Source organism: Sinocyclocheilus grahami, unplaced genomic scaffold (genome assembly GCF_001515645.1).
Source record: "Sinocyclocheilus grahami isolate Dianchi unplaced genomic scaffold, SAMN03320097.WGS_v1.1 scaffold18.1, whole genome shotgun sequence".
Lineage (NCBI taxonomy): Eukaryota > Metazoa > Chordata > Actinopteri > Cypriniformes > Cyprinidae > Sinocyclocheilus > Sinocyclocheilus grahami.
The window spans coordinates 2918984-2929297 of NW_015505197.1; the positions used below are offsets into that span (position 1 = coordinate 2918984).

A 10314-nucleotide genomic window follows, 5' to 3' on the forward strand; every position below is an offset into this window, starting at 1 on the left:
CATTGCCCCCCAATTATATTTATATATACATATACACATAATTCAACCTTTTTGATTCCAAGGCCGAGACGCCATTGTCTAGTAACGACACAATAATTACATTTCAGAATTCCAGAAGTTTTAAGAGTCGAATGTACTTTAGAGTTCCCACTCTTTTTAACCAACGAATTTACATATTTCCCCCCAGTCATTCATGATTTAGTGAATAATGAATATGGATTAAGGATAAGGATTTATTTATTTTACTTGCAAATTCTTACCTGATAAAATATTTTAGAGCTTGTAATAACTACAAAAATGTATATTCGTGATAAAAATGCCAATAGAGTTTTAAGATTGTATTAATTTACACAAAGTTTGCTATTTTTATTATTTTTAGTTAGTTATAGTTTATTTCAATGCTTGTTTTGTCTAATTTTAAATTATTTTAAGAACCACTGAATAAAGGATATACATTTTTATAGTTTTTCCACCTAAAGTAGACGTATATTGGATTATACTTATATCCAATAATAATGATTATACCTTTATAACATTGTAACAGATTTATGTTTTTACCCATTGCAGCTAGTTCTAGAAAAAGGATAAATGTCGGGTGAAGTGACAGATAAACTAGACTATAAGACACAGAGACACAGAGCATCAGGAATCTCTGCCCTTTGACACTGACACAGCTGGCAATGGCAGCACTAAGCTGTGTCCCATCATTCCTCTCTCTCCCTCTTTGTTTCACACAATCCCTGGTACACACTGTATGTAAAGGCTCAAATTGTGCAATATTTCTGACAGTGTATTGACCCATTGGATATGTGTCCCATTTTATGATGCACACATTCCTCCTCCAAGCACCTTGTAAAGCAGTAAAGGACACTGCTGGAGGAGAGGTACAGGGGGTCAAGAGGAACAGCCATAAGTTGTCACACTCAAGCAGGGCCGTTTCTAGCCAATTTGACGCCCTAGGCGAAATCCCCATTGCCCCCCAATTATATTTATATATACATATACACATATATATATATACATATATGTATATTCTTTTCAGACACCAGTTGCTTGTCACATTCAAATTGGTTGTCATAGTAACGACACTAATTTGTGGAGATTCAGTGCATTGAGTTCCACAAATCTGAATGCATTATTTGTAAATTGACTGTTAAGATAAACATTGCACAATTTAGTATCTGTAATATCATTGTGTTGCCACTAGATGCTGTATAAGCCCTATGTAGCAATCTCTAGTAGCTAAGACATTGCACATAATTTACACATAAATCACACATACATTTATTTTATTACATTTGAATTTGGATGCATGTTTAGATATTATCAATGGCTACTTTTTTTGTCTTTATCTGTTTTTTGTTTAAAAAAATGTTGTTGTTGTTTCTTGAAACATTGATTTAAAGTGTCAGTTATTGCATTATTATTTCAGTCAAACCCTTTGTTACCCCAAACTACATATAACAGCTTGATCAGTTGCATAAAAGTAACCAGTGCAGCTACTTAATCCTTTGCTACTCATTAAGGTGTGAACTTCCCCTTTAAATAACGTGACGCTCTGCCCTCTATGACGCTGCTCCCATTAACCGCTGTTGGACGCGAATGAATTGATTCAGCATTTCGACACCTCCGTAAGGATGCATTTAACTCGACAAAGCGGTCTAATAAAGGATGTATTGATCTCGTGAATTAGCGAATTTTACTATACAAATATTTTTTAATTGGATGTTAAAGTTTATATGGGAATATTACATGACACGCTGATCCTTTAACAATGCATTGGCGCAAAAAACGCACACCTTTTGGACAAATGTGCCACAAATACTGCCTAAACAAAATACTGATTTTGTGCACTTTATTTACTGTACCAATATTTGAAATTGGCCTTTGAACTTAGCTTTATTGCATGGCAAAAAAAAAGTGTTACCTTGCCAAAGCACTGACAGAGCCCACTGATCTAGTGGCGTTGTCGAGCGCTCCAAATGCAAACTTCGCATGCAACAACCAGGCAGCATCTGACAGCACTCTGATCCAGTGGCATACAGGCATCGTCAGATTGACAGTACTCTAGTCCAATAATGTTGGGGGATCTAGTGGGGGCGGCAGTCATATTTCAGGGTGACCGTGCCACTCTTTATCACAACCCTGCTAAAAGTGCCAGTACGTGCGCTCATTGGCGCCCCTTCAGCTGGTCGCGGCCTAGGCGACCGTCTAGCTCGCCTATGCCTAGAAACGGCCCTGTGCACAAGCATTCCAGACTGGTGCTTCGGCAACGTCTGGGCGTAAAAGAGTGTGGAATGGTTGAAAATACAATCCTGTGTTGATATATAAGTATGACCATGCGAATTATTGAAAAAGCAAAGCTTATTTAAAACTCAAAAGCCTGCAAAACTGCAAACAACATACTAGGTAGATTACTCCTAACATCTTAAACCACCCTAAGATGCTTTTCTGGTTTTAGCTCTTCTTTTTGCTGTTTTTATAAGGGTTCTTGGACAGCTTTCAGATGAGCTGGCTCGGAAAACAGTTTGTGAGACCATCTTAATGGTTGAAGAGGGAGTTTCGACAGCCAGCAAAAGCACTCTGGTAAGATGATAGCATAGGAGACTCCTTTTGGCATAACTGAAATATTAGGTATTTTCTGTGTGAAGTACACATTCTTGGCATACTTGTGGTGAGCACCATATTTGTGAATTAATAAAGATTTATGAAACTCACATGATTTTTTTGCTTTTTGTTAGGTGGTTCTGGCAAGATCAGAAATGGTTTATATGTTACTCCGAATTGTTTCTGTGTCAGATCTATTATAATATTAAAATATTGTTTTTCTAAAATAATGACCACTATTTTAACCAAGGGACTATTTTTTTAAGTTTTAGAAAGTTTTATTTTTTATGTTTACCTAAAGAAAAACGAATCATCTTTATGAATGAGTCATTAAAGTATTGAATCAGTCGATTCGTTCAAACACTGATTCATTCAAAAATGTGTGTGTTGCTCAGAGAGGCACAACAGACATTGCTTTGTGTGTAACTGTTTTTGTTGTCGGAGCAAAATTTAAGTTTGTTCAATACAAAACAGTTTGTTCAATATTAACTGAAACGAAAACCTGTTGTAATTGTGTTGCTTTTCTGAATATCAGTGCTGACAAACAGTCATTTGCAAGAACATTTGATAAAACATTCCAGTGTTGTCATATATAGGCTATTTTAAATACACAGGTTTGGGTTACAAATAATAGAGTTTCAGTTTTAATGTTCACTCTTCTTTTTTCTCTCCCACTGTTGCATCAGTGTCGCAGTTCTGTGGTTCCTGACGTGAGGAGAACTTTAAATGCAACATGAAAACCTGCAAAAGACCAAGATGCTGAAACGCTATGCTATGAAATGTTAGTAATACCTCAAACATGTCAGCAAAAAAGAGCATGTTCTATCTATTATCACTGTTGTCCCGGTCAGACTAAGGGCATTTTTGAAGAGCAGAGTTTGTTTTGAGTACCTCAAGACGTACTCCTGTGACTATTTATCAGTCTAAGGGCCCTAGCTTAATCATATCAATGTTTTGGCTGCATATGCAGGAAATGATCTGTAGGGTTACATAGTTTTCCATTTAGGGAAGTGAAGATGTCATGTCACATTAAATTGTGAGAGATTTTAAAGTATATGATACTATAAAAAGTATTATAATATATATTACTATTAAAAGTATTACTATATAAAATATTAAAATGCAAAATACAGAAAATCACAATCCTTTTTTAGGTGATTTTTGCCCTCAGCTCTGCAGGATCCCAGCATGTGCCATACAGAGAATCCAAACTAACCCGAGCACTTAGGGACTGGTGAGCCTCATCAACATCAGCATCATTATTTCTCTACTTTCTTCAACATCTGTGTAAATTCGTTGGCTGTTTCTGAGTTTGATGTTTATTTTGATATCTGGTTTAGTTTAGGAGGGAACTGCCGGACGTGTTTAGTGGTCACGGTGTCATCTCAAACATCTTCAATATCTGAAACTCTCAGCTCTCTACAGTTTGCCTCCAGAGCCATGGCTGTTCCTTCATGATCCATATACACATCTCAGTTACATTACACACTTGAACAGGTATACACACTCTTAACAGGAACATTTTCATTCTGAAAACACACTTTCAGAATATATACAATATGCATCACACTTCAACAAATGTGCATACAGTCTTCACAGATAGATCACATTATGAATGGAGAGAGATGGGTGACCATTGACTCTCCTAATTGAGATTGTAGATAGAGTGTCAATGGTCCATTTGAGAGATAGGTGGCGGTAATGCACTTATAAGTCTGCGATCTGCCGTAAAGCAAGAAGAAGAAAAAGATGCTTCATGTGCTGGCTGAAGAAGAAGACGCGAACGCGCTCAGGACAGTTCGGACATTGCGTGAATAAGAGGTAAAAAACGATATAAATTCTGTTCAGTTTCTTGCACAGACCGACCGTTTCGTGTCTTCACACATCAATGTATCGTCACGAGATGCAGGGTTTAATTTGGTTTTGTTTGTGTATGTTTTTTGACTCTCAAAGCCGTGATTCCCATTCAATTACATTATATGACTGACAGACTGCAACGGTTTGAGTTAAAAATCTCAGTTTGTGTTCTACTGAAGAAACAAAGTCACCTACATCTTGGATGCCCTGGGGGTAAGCAGATAAACATCACATTTTCATTTTTGGGTGAACTATCCCTTTAATATAATTATAATTAGGTATTTAAAGTTGTTTAAACAAAAATTTTATAATTTTTAATATTAGTTATTGTTTAACATACTAAAATGTTTAATTTTAAAAGCCAGTGTCTCCATTGTCATAAGTTTTGACTGGAGCCCTGTATAGCTTCAGTTCACACTAATCACAGTTTATGAATATATCAGATATGATTATTTGTAAACAGTGTCATTTAAAATTTGACAAGCTTCCATTCTAACTATAGAAACTTTTCGTTAAATATCAGTTGATAGACCTGCATGCAGTGTAGTAGGCTTAATAGAAAGATTGTACACTTGACCTTCTAAGGCTTTGTTTGAAAAATGTATTGCGTTTGAGAAATGAACTTTTTTATCATTCACAGCATGTTTCTTCTAACACGGTATGATTTTGTATCCTCATCCCTTTTGTGTTCATTTGCTGTATTTTCAGTCACAGACATGCTTGCTTCCCATTCTTTTGAGTTCAGTCAGTCCCTCTGAACCTAAACTCAGCTCAAGTCAACTTTTCTTCCCCAGCTGGAGAAACCAGGCCAAACCGAACCACCTGGGCATTACAGCCGCGGATCTCGACCTGGAGAGGAGAAAAACAGAGCTGATGGTAACAAGCTAATTTTTTCAACCAAAATCTGTAGTCACTTTAAACATTAAACAAGAACTTTTAACTGCTTTGGAGGTAGGAACTGCTCCCTATCCTGTTCCCTGTCTGGGGCAGTTCTCCATGATGCTGGAGGCAGAGAAAGAACTGGAAAGGGATCAGAGTTTTTATCTTCACAGCACCGTTCTGTAGAGCGGCTCTCCACATCCTCTCTTGAACCTTTTTCAGCTCCTTCAGCCGCTGTGGAGTGTCCTAACTGTTCCCGGGAACGAAAGATCCGAGAGGAATATGACAAAATTATCATTCAGGCTAGGAGAGACAAAGATTCTCTGAGTCAAAAAGTAGCAGAACTAGAGAATGTGTTGAGGACAAGAGCAACACAGGAGAGAGTAGAGGGGTCAAGCTGGAAATGAAGAATCTACAAGCAGCACATCTGTAGAGACAGGAATATTAAAGACTGCAGAGGTACCAAAGCATGTGCTGGATAATGTCACAGTATGTCACTTTGTTTCTTAGAGGAATCTTTTCCAGATCATACAACTCTGAAGACACTACCGATTGAAGATGATGGTTACTTAAATTTCAGTTGTCAATAACATGTATGTAATGTAATGATTCTCAATACAAATTAGCAAAAAATATGTTAATGAACACACTTTATTCTATATTGAAAACGTTAAATATATTAACAATTTTATATTGGAATATTTATGTATGATATAAAATATATATTTTTAAAAATCATCTTTATACATTTTGTGCACTGGGGTCATAAGATTTACAGTGTTAAAAAAAGGCTCTTATTGCTCACTAAGGCTGCATTTATTTGATCAAAATTACACTAAAACAATAATGTTGTTAATTATTATTACAATTTAAAATAACTGTTTGTATTTTAATATATTTTAAAATTATATTTATTCCTTTGATTACAAGGATAAATTTCCAGCAGCAATTACTCCAGTCTTCAGTGTCACATGATCCTTCAGAAATCATTCTAATGTGCTGATTTGGTGCTCAAGAAACATTTCTTATTATTTATGTTCTAACAGTTGTGCTGCTTAGAGTTTTTGTGGAAGCATGATCATTTTTTTACTCAGGATTAAAACTTAAATAAGAACAGCATTTTTTTTTTTGAAAAAGAAAACTTTTGTAATATTATAAATGTCAACGTTTATCAATTTATTCTTATTGAATAAACATAGTAAACAGTCTATAATCAAATAAAAACCAAACAGCAATATAACAGACATAAATTAAGTAAATAGTGTTTCTGGTATCTAGAAGTGGAATCAAATATTCAGTTTAACATTCATTTATGTTTTTACATTAATATTTTGGAACGATGGTAATTCTGATCAAAGAAGTGCATTTGAACATTTATGATGGTCTGTGTGCCGATTTGTTGGCAGAACTACAGACCAGCAGAGAGGAGCTTGAACGATTTCGAGAGAGTGTGTCTCTTACCCTCAGCCAGCTCAAGACTGAAAAGGTTTTTTTATAATTTTATTTTTATTATTTGTTTATTCAAACGTTTTTCTATTAGAGTTTTTCATAAGATCATTATCTTTCTAGAGATAACGTGGAATCAGTACACTGTTACCAAACCTTAAAAGCAAAGTGTGTAAATTCTGTGTTGTAGAATTGCTAAAATAGTGGATCTTTTTCATAAATACTACCTCCTGTCTGGCATTGGCTAGACAAACAGATCGTCCCGCCCCCAAACTCACACCATTGGTTGAGCCAGTGTTGTTATATTGTGTCACTTAAACAAACAACAATCTTTTAAAAAGGTTTTTACACCTTTTTGGGGCAATCAACCTACACATTGCTTGTTTCTAGTTGTCTCTGGATATTAAGGCATAGGATAAAGATAACACTAACAAAATACCACACCTTTACTGGAGAATGAAATTAGATGTGTGTTGCCCTTTATTGGTAGATTGAGTGAACTGCAGTTTAATTTCGTTTTACAGGCTGAACTGATGTCACACTTACAAGACATAAAAAGTTCCTATGAAAAGGTAACCTAAGACATATACTACCAATCAAAAGTTTGGGGTTGGTAAGATATGTTTATGTTTTTGAAAGAAATCTCTCATCAAGTCTGCATTTATTTGATGAATAATACAGAAAAAAATAATATTGTGAAATATTATTACAATGGATTTTAAAGTGTAATTTATTCCTATGATGGCAAATCTGAATTTTCAGCAGCCATTACTCCAGTCTTCAGTGTCACATGATCCTTCAGGAATCATTCACAGGAATCATAAACAAAGGATGAGTGTTTGGCATGTGTAAACTGTTTCTACAGGTGTGCTTGGAAAATGCTGCTTTGAGACAGAAACTCAAGTCATTTTTGAGGGAGATCAACTCGGCACCCTTTACAGAATGCAGCAGTCCAGACACAAACACTTCAGTTCACACACACACATGCAGTCACAACGAATACTGAGATGATTGTTGTTTCACACCATGCGTCTCAGCAGCGTCCTGCAGGTGTCACACAAGGCAAGAGATCCATATATTCTCTTTTTCATCATTTGAAAAAACGCTTACAGCATCTACATCAGCCTTATTCATTATTCAGTGTTTAGGCTGTAGATAACCTTTTAATGTTAATGAAGTTGTTTTTGGCATGTCAGCAGGAAGTGAATGCTGCTTTAGTCAGTGTGAAGGGTTTCAGCATCCTGAAACCAATCTAAAGCCTCTGTACAAACCCCAAAACCTCTATAAGCAGTTGTGAGCATCTGTTGATCAAACAAACATATGCGCATGTATCTTATGAATATGAGTTTATAGGAGTTACATTTGACTGTCAGAGCTTATGTAGTGGGTTCTGTGTTGTTTCTGCAGGAGGAGGGAGCACAGTCTGTTACTGGACGTGATGCTGGTTCTGTACAGTAGAGAGTGGTTTCTTCAGGATGCCATACCATACGTCAGACATACACTCAGGAAGTGTGGACTGAGGTCTGAGGATATAGACTAAAGACCGAGGGAGGTGGAGAGTAAAAGTTATTCTGTATGAATCATAGTTAAAAGCATAGATCACCTAAAAGTGAACAATGCTGTCACTGGGGCCACATCCTAAGGTACAAAAGCTAAAAGCTAGATATTTGTACCTTATTTACCCATAAATTAATTCCTTAAAGGTACATATCAGTACTTTTAAATACATGTTAGCTCCTAAAGTGTACATACTAGAAAGTTTTGAAAGGGTACAGCCCCAATGGATTTTCTTCTGAGTGTACAATGTATGGATAAAATTTGAAAGCATTGTAAAATTATCATAAAAGTTGTACATAGAACCTTTGAAGTCATACAATAGCTTTATGTGAGTAACAGACCAACATTTAAGTTGTTACTCACTGAAAATATTGGAAATACTGGAATCATCTGCCCATGAGAGAAGATGAGAGTTCATGAGACAAATTGTTATGAATGAATTGTTCTTATGATTCAATTATCACACTGCAGTTAACAGAAAATATTGAAAGATTATCAATAAATTACTTAAATCGTAGTCTGTTTCTAACACTAAGCTAGCGTATGACTTCAGAAGAGTTTGAATATAGTGCATGAGTCATATGGACTAGTTTTTATGATACTTTAATGATTTTCCATCTTTTTTTGAAGATTAAAGGCTTCATTCCCTATTGCAACTGCTTGCAAAAGAAGCACCAGCACATGTTCATGTTCTGTAGAAGAAACAAAGTCATCACAGGTTCGAAAAACATGACAGTGAGGAAATGATGACTGAAATGTGCTTTTGGGTGAATTATTTCTCATTTTAAAACTGACATGATAATATATTTAACTTAACGTAAAGAAAAAGCAAGTGCTGCTAACAAAAGTAATGAACTTGACACCCAGAGTCATCATGTTTGTATCATATCATTTCAGTTATTTAATGCAAGAATTAAATTTGGAATACATTTAAAATCCAGCTGAAAATGCGTTCAACCAAAAGACATGTAGACTATTAAATGAACATTTTATGAGTTTATTTATTGTTTTTGTTTTGATATTTTTTCTCCATAGTAACTCAATGAAAAACCAAAACCTATATCTGTTTCTATCACACCGTGTATTTATAGAGTTATAGTACTGATGGTGAATTTTGAATTGTAGGCTGTGGTTTACTGCATCTGTGTCAGTATTTAAACGCTGATGTAGTCACTCTTGCAGGTATTCAGGGGTTCTTGGCTGTGGCAGAGGCTGGTCCTGCGTAGGGGATGAATGTAGGACCAGTCTCTGTCTCTTTCCCTCCATCTCTTCCTCCACCTGCAGCGCAACCTTGTTCTTCCATTTCCTGAGCTTGCTGCTGCAGCGTGATATATCTGTGCTCTGTGGCCTTGAGAATTCATCATCATACTCATTCTCGGCCTCCTCTCCCTCCTGCAGCGTGTCCTCCAGAATGCTAGGAGGCAGTGCTGAGCCTCTGTGATTCAGATTAATTGCCTCGTATATCTGGCAAATTGGTGATCTGGGCCTATATAGAGACCTCAGCACGGGTCTGGCTTTAAACACCTTTCGTTCTGCTTTGGGAGTTAGGTTGTTTAGCTCATCCGCTAGTTTCTTCTCTCTTTTCTTTCGCTCTCTTTCAATGAAGCTAAATGGCTGTTGTGGAAGAGGAGGAGTTTGGCGTTGGGAGCCTTATTTGTGGTGGTTTCCATGGTGACCGTGATCAATTTGGTTGATTTGAATTTTTTGTAGCTGGAGCTTTTTTGGGTGCTTATTGATTATGTCATAGAAAAGCAAATGCGTGGAGGCGGGGGCCGGCTTCTTGCTACATTCTTTCAGCTCGTCCAGTTCTTTCTCCAGTCTCTCGTTTTCTAGTTCCATCTCAGAGCAGGTTTTCAAATTGCGTCGTTTGCGATCCTCTTCACGAAGCATCATGTGAAACGGTTTGGGAACGGTTACTTTGGAATTCTGTCTCAGGCTGTCCATCCCCTGATTGGCTGCACTGTGAGA

At 36.4% G+C, this 10314-nt stretch overlaps 1 pseudogene; it reads left to right on the top strand.

The window, feature by feature from the left end:
• The first annotated feature begins 2544 nt into the window (after positions 1 to 2544).
• LOC107553845 (uncharacterized) lies at positions 2545 to 8329 on the top strand (annotated as a pseudogene).
• The last annotated feature ends 1985 nt before the right edge of the window (positions 8330 to 10314 follow it).